The sequence below is a fragment of the Panthera uncia genome, chromosome B4, assembly GCF_023721935.1.
Source record: "Panthera uncia isolate 11264 chromosome B4, Puncia_PCG_1.0, whole genome shotgun sequence".
Lineage (NCBI taxonomy): Eukaryota > Metazoa > Chordata > Mammalia > Carnivora > Felidae > Panthera > Panthera uncia.
This window is the reverse complement of record NC_064809.1, coordinates 7,983,856-7,996,146: the sequence shown is the minus strand read 5'-3', so window position 1 is coordinate 7,996,146 and position 12,291 is coordinate 7,983,856.

Here is a 12,291-nt window from a genome sequence, read left to right as displayed (position 1 = left end):
GTAGGGAATTTCGGTCTTGTAAGTAATAATTTTTATTGTTTATTTTGCACTTTTTCAGATCCTAAAATCCATCCTTTTTATAGACATTGTGTAAAACAGGAAAACTGTCATAAGCTCATTTCAGTTTTAGTAGAGGACGTGCGTCAGATGTCCTTCCCTAGTTTGAACAAAAAATTTTATAAGTAAAGTATATGCTCCAATAATCCTAGAAGGAGACCTGCAAGTCAATGCGACCTCCTCCCTCACCCGGGTAAAAGTTAAAGGAAAACACAGATGAATCATACATTTCTGTATAATCTGTGCTTTTGTCAAAAGGTTGCCATGACTCATTTATGACTTTCCATAGTTTTAAAAGCAGTGTTTTTAACCATAGAAAATCTACTTCATGGTCCTATTATGATGACACTTGAGTCAATAACAGACTTTCGTTCATGCATGAATGTTTTTGTAGAAATAAAACTAAGTACAGTTGCCCCTTGCTATAATTCTACCAAACAGAACCCTGCACAAAGGAAGAGATTATAAAATCAAGCGACTGCCGTAACCACACAATGTTGAGTGTTATACATGCTGTTGGTTGCCGCAGACATTACTGCGTTTAAACCCCACAACTTCCTATAAGATCAACCTCAGCCCAAAGGTCAAGTAGCTACAGAGGCCAAAAGACTAGAATTTGAATCCCAATCCATAGGGTTCCAAATTTCACCAAAATGAGCAAATTACCATGCTATCCTTACTTATTTCAGTTCAGTCTCTATTCATTTATTAGCCAGTCCCATAGTTTTGGAGACTAGGGGACTTTAATAAGTGAAGTAAATGCTCTGTCGCTCAGTAATAAGCAGGAAGCACTGGTATTGAGAAAGGAATCGTATTCATCGGTGATTCTCAAGTATTATTTTAACCAGTGGTTTTATTGTTCTCCCACGTAAGTTCGAAGGCAGCAGAAATAAAGTCAGCCCTCCGGATTTTCAGCACCTGTAATAGTAATCGACACGTGAATAAGCAACTATTCTCGGTTCGGAGGTATTCTCTTAAAATCATTCTTCTCTGGAAGGATCGCTTTAAATGAATTAACTTTTACTTGCCCATGAAGAGAGGTCAGCTTGCTTCCACAGCTCAAAATATATCAGGAGCTTAAGTCCTTAAGAGGTCATTTTTATTCGCTTCACCTATCCTTTGAGGATTCTTTTGAGCTGGCTACTTTATTCCAGCTCCCAACGATTTTCACTCTGTGTTAAAAGAATAGTCTTGTTTAAAACAAAAGGGTGCTGCAGAAACTTCAAGATAACGAAGCTGTTTCTACTACTTACGTCTCTGCGTCTCTTTAAAAGCAGCAGGAACTCATACACATTGGGAGGAATTGAAGATGACATCCAGTCTCTTAGCCATGAGTTACATTTCTTGTTTCATAGCATTTATTTAGAAGTCATGCTATTATTTTCTTTAAATTTTGTAACCTGGAAGTCCTGGCAAAAGAAAAATGTATCCCCAACATAAGTAATGCCGCATTGGAACTACACAGGGAAAAACTTAAACCTTTCTGTTGTCCCAGGAGATGCTCCACTCTGTCATCTTAGTTTACGAATGTTCTTCCTGTCCCTGTCGTGTTGTCTTTCATAAGTGACTGCATTCGAGAGAGGAAATTGGGTGTGGGTTCTTTAGGCGCTTCCTATCTTTAATAAGCTCCTCAAGCTCAAGTAGATCCCTTCTATTTTTTTTTATTGCTCCAAACACTATAGAATCTGAGTTCCTGCTTGGAAAGAAAAAAAGTAAATAAGTTTAGCATAAAACATCTGAAATTAATTGCAGCCCTGTGACCTGAGCGGATCGTGTTCTTAAAATGCATGCCTGGCTCCATAGTAAGAGGCTGACTTAAACCCGGCTTGCTTTCTGGAGTTCGTGTACTGAGAACTTCATCTTGAGGGTTTGAATACTCTGTCTTTGATGACACTTAGGGCCCCAAATTCTCATACTGAGACTTCTAACACTGATTTAGCTGTAATAATGGGAAAACAAATAAATTATTAGATCGTCCCGACACTTCTCTTGACATCTGGTCACATCTTTACGAGTTATTGTTCATAGATGGAAATTTTCACAAATGAAAACAAGCAGTGTGGTAAAGGCAGGTGTCCCACATCACAATCTTGAACTCTTTGAGAGGCATTTTCTTGAGTTACCACGTTAGTGAAGTTAACAGTTATGTTCTGTAACAAGACTTCAGTGAGGATGTAGTCATCTCATGTACCACCCCACAACAGCCATTATCGAGTGGAAATTCCTTAGCTTAGTAAAATATAAAGTACTCACATCGAATAAGATTCTTAAGAAAGCCAATCTGATTCATGATGAAGCTAAATAAAATATGAAGTGTCTTGAAATTGAAATTTGTATTTTTCTTCTTAAATAGAGCAAATGATTTTAACTTAATGAAAGAAGAAAATTAAAAATATATGTCTGTCCTATTTACCAGGTCCTTCACTCATTTTCCGCCTTTTTCTTCTCCCTTTTGAATTCAGGCATTTCTCAAGCATCTGTCCGTGGCTCCCCTGTTTGCATTTGCCCCTTGGAAGGCTCTATGAAATTTTGCACCTCTGCACCTTTGCTCTTTGGATCCACATTTCTGAATGTTTACTGGATATGGATTAAAATTGAACTCATAATCCGCACTACAAATTATGGCACTAATGTTACTTTTCAGAACCAGTCTTAATGGTAATTACTCATTAACCAGCAACTATTCTCAGCACTTTTCCTGCATTCTCTCACTTAATTCTAACCACAAGCAGTAAAAGATACATTATGGCTCTTGATGTACAGAGATGGAAACTGAAACTTAAGGAAGGTTAAGGTCAAGCCACTCCAAAGTGACTCCGCTAATGGGAGACAGAGCTGGGGCTCCATCTTTTGGACTCCACGTGTTTTGAGTCCAAAGCCTGTGGTCCGCTAGTAGGCTGTTGGAAATCACCTTCTTTGCCCAGATTTGAGGGCTGAGACGTGTCTTTAATGTTTTTGTCTCCTTTAACTCATGCCATTATTTATCTTGCCAATCTACAGACAAACGAAAAATACAAATTTTGAGCCCCGTAAGAATAATCTGTGGCATATCATGTATACCATATGTGACATATATGATGTTCTTTATTTATATAAATGCTCCTAGCACCTTGCATAGTTCTGAGAAGTAGGTTGAAAATCAAATGTGTTTGTTGAGTAAATAAAAGGCATTTAAATTCTATCTCATAACGGATTTCCTACATCGATCTCTTTCATACATTCCCTGTAACTTCCAAATTTCAGACCTTTCAACACCTTGACCTTGGTTTTTCCAAGGGTCTTCACTGTTCTTCTAGTTGTAACCACCCCCCGGTGTTGGTCACAACACATTTCTCCTTGAGCAAACTTTCAAGGTACAAAGTTGTTAATATCGGCTCAAAATTCCAGTACCTGCAGAATAAAAATCTTTCACCCAGCATTTATGGGCTCTAAAAATAATATCATTTGATTTTCCCAATATCCCAGGTGAGCTAGGACCCAAGATTATGGCTTCTAAACTCAGGATCCATTTTTGTCTGACGTTTTCCTCCATATCTGTGAATCAGAGCCTTGCTTCCTCAGCATGATAAAGTTTTACTGAATCATCAGGGCTCAGCTTTTCTGTAAGAATGCCTCGTTTCTCCAACAGAAATGAATGAACGTCCACAATGTATACTGCACCTCTCCTGAATAGAACTTCATCCTTAATGATTTTAGTATTTTAGTATTAATATATATTAGTGTATATAATATATATGTCATGTGTGTATATAAATTTATATATTAGACAAAGCCCCTTGGAATCATGCTCAGTTTCGGTCTCGTTTTTGTATGTTCCACAGAATGTTGATCATATTAGTTACAATAAACGCTGAGTGGAGAAATAACTGAGTGAATCGATGGGTGGATAGATAGAACTGAATGAATAAGTTTTTACTGGAATAGAGCATTCAGTGGGTCTAAATGTTTACCAGGGCTTGACTCCCCAAAGAAAAGAAACACACATAAAAAGAAACGCGGTGGCATTTATTGTTCACTCAGCAGTTAACGGCTTCTACCACATGATAGGGACTCTGCTGAATATTCTGTTATCATGTCCATTCTCATTTACAAGTATATCTTGCCTAGCAGCACACTTTTGCATACTTGAGACACAAAGGAGTAATAAACGGTGGGCTGGGTACCCTGCCACTTCACGGCTCTATCAAAGCAATATATTTAACTCCTCATGCTAAAAATGCAAACAAACCTTTAACTTCCAAGATCAATTACACCTACAGAGCAAGCCTTGCTGGCAACAGCATTCTGTCTTGTCAAGGACTCCTTATCATCCAGGAAGAATAAACACTCTAATTACTTTTTTTTTAAACTTTTTTGTTTATTTTCTAATGGGATCGTTCATTACTTTCTGGAATTCAAATCAACATCAGATTTATAGTTAGAGGCTATTGAAATATTGATTTGGTTAAAGAAATGTCAAGCTTGGCAGGTAAGCTGTCTTTCTGCCAGAAAATGTTTTTGCCTTAGTAAACTTGTTTAAAAAGGCTGATAGAATGTAATGAGCAAGCAATTTGCATCTATATGAGGCCAGGAGAGAAGTTTTTAAAATTTAGAGGCCCCTTACGACTCCTCTGATGCCAAATTCCTGGAATTAAGGTAACAAACCTGAACCAAAGTATACAAGTCCTAATTATTAAAGAGTCTGAGGTTCATTTTCTGTTTCTTCAGGCCCATGCTACACTTTTAAAGGGGCTCTAAATTGCACAAGGGTGTCGTTATCAGGATAGAGAGTGTTGCTGGAGTTAGATACAGATTCTACGTGGTTCTGCAATTTCTGCCTGATAAACAACACATCCTGCCATCTTTCTGTATATCTCAGTTTAATAGTCTTTAATTTAATTAAGGATGATAGACCTTCCCTGCTTATCTCTCATTGTTGTAGTAAGAAGAATGACTATTTAAAAAAAAATTAATGTTTATTTATTTTTGAGAGAGAGAGAGAGAAACAGAGCACGAGCAGGGGAGGGGCAGAGAAAGAGGGAGACACAGAATCTGAAGCAGGCTCCAGGCTCTGAGCTGTCAACACAGAGCCCGACTCAGGGCTCAATCCCATGAGCCATGAGATCATGATGTGAGCCGAAGTTGGATGCTGAACCAACTGAGCCACCCAAGCGCCCCATGACTGTATTTTTTAAAAAAATATATCCTCCATCCTCTGTACTTTTTTTTTTTTACATTTGTTTATTTTTGAGAGACAGAGAGAGACAGAGCATGAGCAGGGGAGGGGCAGAGAGAGAGGGAGACACGGAACCTGAAGCAGGCTCCAGGCTCTGAGCTGTCAGCACAGAGCCCGACGCGGGGCTCAAACTTGTGAACTGGGAGATCACGACCTGAGCCGAAGTGGGATGCTCAACTGACTGAGCCACCCAGGTGCCCCATGTACTTTTAAAAAAGTTTTTTTTTTCCCCTTGGGAAATCATTATAGTAAATCCCATATATATATGTTTCTCTACAGAAAAAAAAAATTACTATATTTCCAATGAGCTAATCAGGAAAACATAAGGAGTTGTTTGTTTGTTTGTTTGTTTGTTTGTTTTAACATGGAAAAGTGAGAGAAGACAGTGATACGAATAGGAAAAAAACATGAGTACCTTCATCGTGTTTATCTGTGAAGAGTGTTTCGGCAAGTCAGAAATTATTTTCTACTCTATCACTTTAGGTAAATCTTATTATAGGAAGATCTCTTTCTACTCTCTAAAGATAAACACTGTGTACATTTACCATTCACAGCCAGTTCTCTCCCTTATCCTGGGTGAATGAGAATAAGCTACCAGAAACCAAAAAAGGGGGTTCTGTGTATAACCACCCCACCCCGTTCTGTTCGTATAAAGGAACAGAGAATTTGTTGTGCTTACCCGTTCATGCATTAGGAGAAGGAAGATCTTGGAAAAACAACTGCTTCCCTAGCCTTTCCCCAGAAGAGGCTTCTCTGTCACATGGGCAGGAGGGGCCAGGACCTAAACCACACTGAGCTGGTGACACTAAGTTCTCTGCTATTGACAGAACTGAGAAGGTAATCAGTTCCAAAGTGGCATGCAGCAAATTTTGTCCCAGTTTCAGTGGAGAAAATCATAACAAATCAGCTTTAGTGATTATGGCTGCTGTATTCTACTCTTATTTCTTGACTAGGGTTTGCAAAGCAGTGGTTTAAGTCCAGACAGTATATCAACCTCATTTTCTTCCTTTCTTTCTTTTTTTTTTTTTTTTTTAATTCGGGGAGGCGAGTTCCTTAGCAAGCTCTTCTGAACAAGCCCTGCATGCTCTCTGCCTTATACACCTCTATCTGATGATTCAAAAAAGAAACCTTTTAATCTCACTTCACTGATCAGCTAAGATGTTTTAAAGTTTTAGCCATGAGTAAAAAATAATGTGCTGTCTGAAAGGGCACAGCTTTAGTCTTCGATGGCCAAGACTCTAGAATTAGCGCTGGAAAAAGGAGCCCTGTGCTTCTGTTTCTGCCCACAGTTTTCAGATTAAGAATGGTGTCTGTAGACTTCACGAAGCAACCTTCATTGCTCATCAAGAGGACTCAGGACCAAGTCTCCAGGCAGTGCAGTGTAAGTACGGCACCCGGTCCTTTTACACTCTAGCAGGTATTTTCCCCGCTGGGTTATCACTTTGAAAATTCTGATTTCCAATCTGCTGTTCAATCCAGAATACCGTTTTTGCAAAACTAAAATGGCAGTTGAATTTCCTTTCTCCCTTATTTTTGTGGAATTCTTCCCCAAATTTGAAATATGCCCTCGGAGAGAAATCATGAATCAACAGACCCCACAGTGTTAAAATGCATTCAGTTGACTCTGAGGACCTCGCGGTAGGATTAGGATTTAGTAGGAGGGTCTCGATACGTCCATTTACAGAAACAAGCATTCATAGGAGGAAAATGAGTTCGTGGTCCCAGGATCCTGATTGGATTGTCTGAAAATCCGGGCACCCCAGTGAGGCATTGTCTGTTTTCTACTCATGATCTCCACCAAGGTTAGATGAGCTCTACGTCTAAATGTATAGGCTTAACTCCTTCCTGTTCTTAGAGAAGTGGTGGAAAAGACAGTCATGGTTCGAATCGGCTACTGCTGACAGAGAAAGTTAAGTTGATTTCTTCTTAAATTAGCACGTTTGGTTTTGTTTCGATTGTTAGAGACAGAAAAAAAATGCTATGAGAATCCTAGTGTGAGGTCATATGAAGCTCTTTGTACATTAGAGAATGCAGTGCAGATACAAAGAGATGATTGACTCCCCTAAATAGACTGCAGTGGTCGTGCCTCCATTGGGTTTTAGACTTGGTGTATCCGCTCTTCAGATGGACTGGTCCAGCTCTCCGTGCTCACATCTAGGAAGTTCAGACACGGTGCTGCCCTCCTTCCTGGACAGATTCCTGGACTTGCTTGCTACAGGTCAGGGTTCAGCTCTGCTATGTTCCCCTGCTCACGTACGGGCTGATGAGCTATTTCATTTCTTTGGAGTTTGGGCCGTTATCTGGCTTCAAACATCGAAATCTGCAATTTACCAAATTCACATGACCACTGCTGTGACACTAAGCAATTGGCTGTCTAAAACCGGGAATAATGCCATGAAATCATGACTTATTACTTGCAATTTAAAAAATCTTTTGATGTGGAAATATTTGATGAGACGACGCACTTATTAAAAGACTTAAAAAAAGGTAGTGTGGGTTAGAGTCTGACCGTTCTAGATTCCCTCATTTGGGTACACTTGAACGTAATTTATGCATAAGGGGACTGGGCTTGGAGAACCAGCCAACTCTGTATGCTTGGACATGTGCCCCTTTTTGGCGCCTTGCCTTGACCATAAAATGAGGGTTTGGAGCAGGTGATCCCCGTCAGTCTGCCCAGCTCAGATTTTCATCACTCCTGACCAAAAATAGTATGTCCTGTGCCAATCAGATTTAGGAATGGAAAAGTCACTGCATTATATTAGACTCTTTGCCCCACCAACCCAGAATGCTAATGTTCTCTTCCTTCTGTCCCCAGCCTCTAACACTGCACTGTGTAGAAAGCTATTGATGGAAATATGAATTGATTGATTTATATAATTAATTAATGAATTACATAATTAATTAATGATCCCGTAATAAGCATTTCAGACTGATCCAGTCTTCGTTGTTGTAGAATAGGGATTTAAAAAACCACCTTATTATCACGTCTTTACAGTATCTCAATCTGAATTCGTGAACCAGAGGTGAATTTCCACTGACTCAGGTACAAATTTAGAGAAGAGAGAGAAAAAAAAATAGGTTGTACATAGAGAATTTTATTTTTTTGGTTGTGGTTTATACTCTCTGCAGCTGATATTCTTAACTTACAAAAAATATTTTAAAAAAAAACATGCAAACCATTTTAAGTCTCGCAAAATAACTTGGTTAAAGGGTGAAAACCTTCTCTGAGCATGGCAGGCTCTCCAAGCAAATGTCTTTACTTTGTTTCTGTTCATCGGTTACCCTGCCACAGACCGTGAAACAGTATCTAACTTGTTACAGGAGTGGTTAAGATGTAGACCCAGAGGCTATGTCCTAGAATCACTTAAACTCATTTAAATCACACATCACATGTCTGCATGCAAGTGTCAGAGTGAGCTTCTGCCCTCCCTCCGTGTCCCTTTCTGCTGCTGGACAAAGTCGTTTCAACTTTCCTAGGCTGCCACATTCACTGAGTTCTCCCTACGAAGTTGTTAAAGTGTGTCGAGTTGAACCAAGTTCCTCTGTGACCATTTATGACTCTATTTAACACATTTTTGTGTCAACAGACTCCCTAAGAATAACCATTTAGTCCAATAGAGGTACAAGCCTTTAAAACAAGTAACAAATTCAGTTTCCGGAAGCATCATTTCAAACTGTAATAGTCCAGTAAGACACTATACTTACAAAACCACTTAAAGTTTTAAAAACTGCTTATTATTCTAAGAAAATATCAGCCCTGTTTGATTTCCATCACAGTACCAAGGAAAGGAAAAATGGGGCTTTCAAAAGAAGTGAAACTAATTTTTAAATGATTAAGGACATTGAGGAGGGCACCTGTTGGGATGAGCGCTGGGTGTTGTATACAAACCAATTTGACAATAAGTTTCATATTTAAAAAGGTATAAAAAAATTTTTAAAAGAATAAAATAAATAAATAAGGGGACGTTAGGCAGTGTTTGACAATCAGGGGCAATCCTTACTGAGAGTACATTGAGTAATACTTCTGATAAAATTAATAAATGAACATTTTAGGATTTCTACACATTTCTATAAAAACAGTTGTCTACTCTCCTTAGGATAATTTCTGGGGGAAAAAATCTGGACAGTGAATTATCCAGAAAAAAAAAATCCTTTGTGTTTATATGATAGCCAATTTTATGTAAATTTTGGGTTGATCCTTCCCAGATCTTTGCACTCCCCACAACATAATTTTTCTTCATTAAAGCCGCAGTGGAGTGATTCATTTAGGGAAGATAAAAGCAGGCCCGAAGGGTCAGAATAATGACATAGTGGAAAGCGTCAGCTGCTGTCCCCTGCTATTTTCAGAGTTTAGCAAGGACCATTTCCTGGTTTAGTTCTGCCCACAGATCTCCCATAGAAATTCAGAAGAACTGATGAGCCCCTTTAGTGTCTCAAAAAAAGGCTGTGTCCCCAGAGAGCGGTTCCATTGAATTGTTTGATTTCTACATCTTCCTCTTCAAAATGCTTGAGTTCTTGGCCAAGGTTAAATCACCTCATTTTTGTTATGGGAACAAGTCTCCAAAATAGATTCATCTTCGACTGATAACAGAAAAGAATGGAAACACTTTTCTGGTGGAAACAGTTCAAATAAATAAATGTGAAGACAGACTTTAGGGCTGTGAGTTATAATAGTTTCACTTGCATAAAAACGTTAAGGCCAAGTGTATAACCTTAAGTAGGAAGAACATTCTTCCTTACAAAAGTCAGCAATTCAAGGGTTAGAGATTACTACCTAAGTGAAGGGAAGAAACAGAAAATTTAACCCCTTAAACGTATTTGCTAAGCTTCCATTGAGTCTGGGCAAAAATCTTCACTATTTAGCTTTAAAAAAGGCTGTATGGACACTATTCAGCCTGAACTGGGTATGGGAGTCATTTACCCACCCCATGGTCACAAAGCCCACCAAGGTTTGAACCCAGGTCAGTTACTAGGGGAAGGGTGCTCCCCTTATGCCCTGCATGGCCCTGCTGTTGCACCCATTAAATGAGAACACCCCAGAATAGACTGGGATAGCCCTTCAGTTTTAAAGGAAGATTGCTTCATCTTTCAACATAATTATTTCAAACTACAATGTGCTACTGGGTTTTTTTTTTTTTTATTTTAAAAAGATCATTTAAATACTTTGGTGAATGGCCAAACGTACCAGGTACAAAATCTACTTCACGGTAACTAGATTTCTTGTGATTTAAAAAAAAAAAAGAGAGAGATGTAGGACAGAGGTACGCATGTGCAGGAATGCATTTTAACTGAGAGGCCGGTTTCAGACATTTGTATCAGCAGCTAGTCAATTCAAATGTTTGTGGTAAAAGACAGTGTCTTGAAGGTCTCAAGATGACTTTCATTACCCTTTCCCGTTCTTGGTCACTTACTAGTTTCTGAAATCCTTGCGTATGTTTTGAGTCTAGTCAAAGTTAAGCTCTGTGTAGACCTTGGGAGGTAAATCAGTTCAGCTATTTTGAGTTACATAAAGGAGGAGTAATAAGGTGTGTGTGTGTGTGTGTGTGTGTGTGTGTGTGTCTGTGTTTCTCTCCTCATTTATTTTACACTTAGGTATAGTAAGAATGACTGCAGTTTTCAAATAGATACTTGTTTACCTAAAGGAAGAAATAAAAAGCTTAATCTGGGGGGAAAAAAGATTGGTTTAAAACAATAGTAGAAAAAGTGAAGCATCTGAGTGCAAATACTTAAAATCTTTAGAGCTAAGATTTGTACCACATGTAAAATAAGAAAACAAAAATGATCTACTACATTTCTCTGACACAGTTATGAATGATAAATTAGTTATATTCATACATAAATATAAAAATATGTCATCATATATAACAATTATATTTCAATATTATAAATTATGTTCTAGATCTCAGATTCACATGTTGCCCTTTTGAGATGTGAAAACAGGGAGATAACATAGTAATTTTGAATCTAGTATATATTACAGAATCATTTTTTGATAGGATGTATCATGTTTATGAAGTCTGTTAAATCAATTCTTGGTGGTTTATGTGGATTTTTTATGTAGAATGAAGTGAGATTTCTCTGTCTGCTTGACCCCAAATAATCATATAGCCAGAGACTACCGTCTGGGGCTAAAAACCACCCCACCACAAGGCAAAACCTCCATCAACCCTGCTTTAGTGTGAAAAGATTAATAAATATATAACTCAAAAGACCGGCCTACATTTCAGTAGTAACTGTGGAAGCCTGAGGAGGCTTATCAACAACCAAGACTAGGAAAGTAAATATTGAAAAGGTACGGACGGCATTGGAAAACACAGTAAGAACCTACTTCTCCTAAGTTTGCTGTAAATCTCCAGTAAACTCTTGTGTTTATATTTTAGAAATACATTGGCATCTTCCTGTGCAGGCGCCCCTGTGAGAAAAAAAAATCCAGGAAGATAAGGTTCTAGATAATCTATAACATGCTTAAGCGGATATCCTTGCCACAGAGGTTGGAATCTTTCCTGTATGATTACTAATTTGAAAATACTGAAATTCCAATTGGCTTTAATGGCTGAGAAAAAGAAACTGTGTAAGAATGAAACACTAAGGCTGACTCTCATATTAGTTTGTTGGCCAAGCTTCAGTGGGTGACTGCTAAAAGCATTTAGAATACTGACTTGGAAAATTTTTTAATTGTGAACCTTCTGAATTTTATCTATGTAATGCCCAGTTCCTGCATTCTTGGAAACATGTGACAAGGTCACTGAGATTTTAGGCTATGATCTAAAATAATTTGAAATGCAACCGTCCAATAATTTCAAAGTAAGTTAGAATCTAGACTCATAATAAGACTTTTTTTTTCATCTTCCCTTCCTCCCTCCCTTCCTTCCTCCCTCCCTTCCTTCCTTCCTTCCTTCCTCCCTCCCTCTCTCCCTCCCTCCCTTCCTTTCTTCCTTCCTTCCTTCCTTCCTTCCATCCTTCCTTCCTTCTTTCCTCCCTCCCTCCCTTGCTATCTCCCTTCCTTCCTTCCTTCCTTC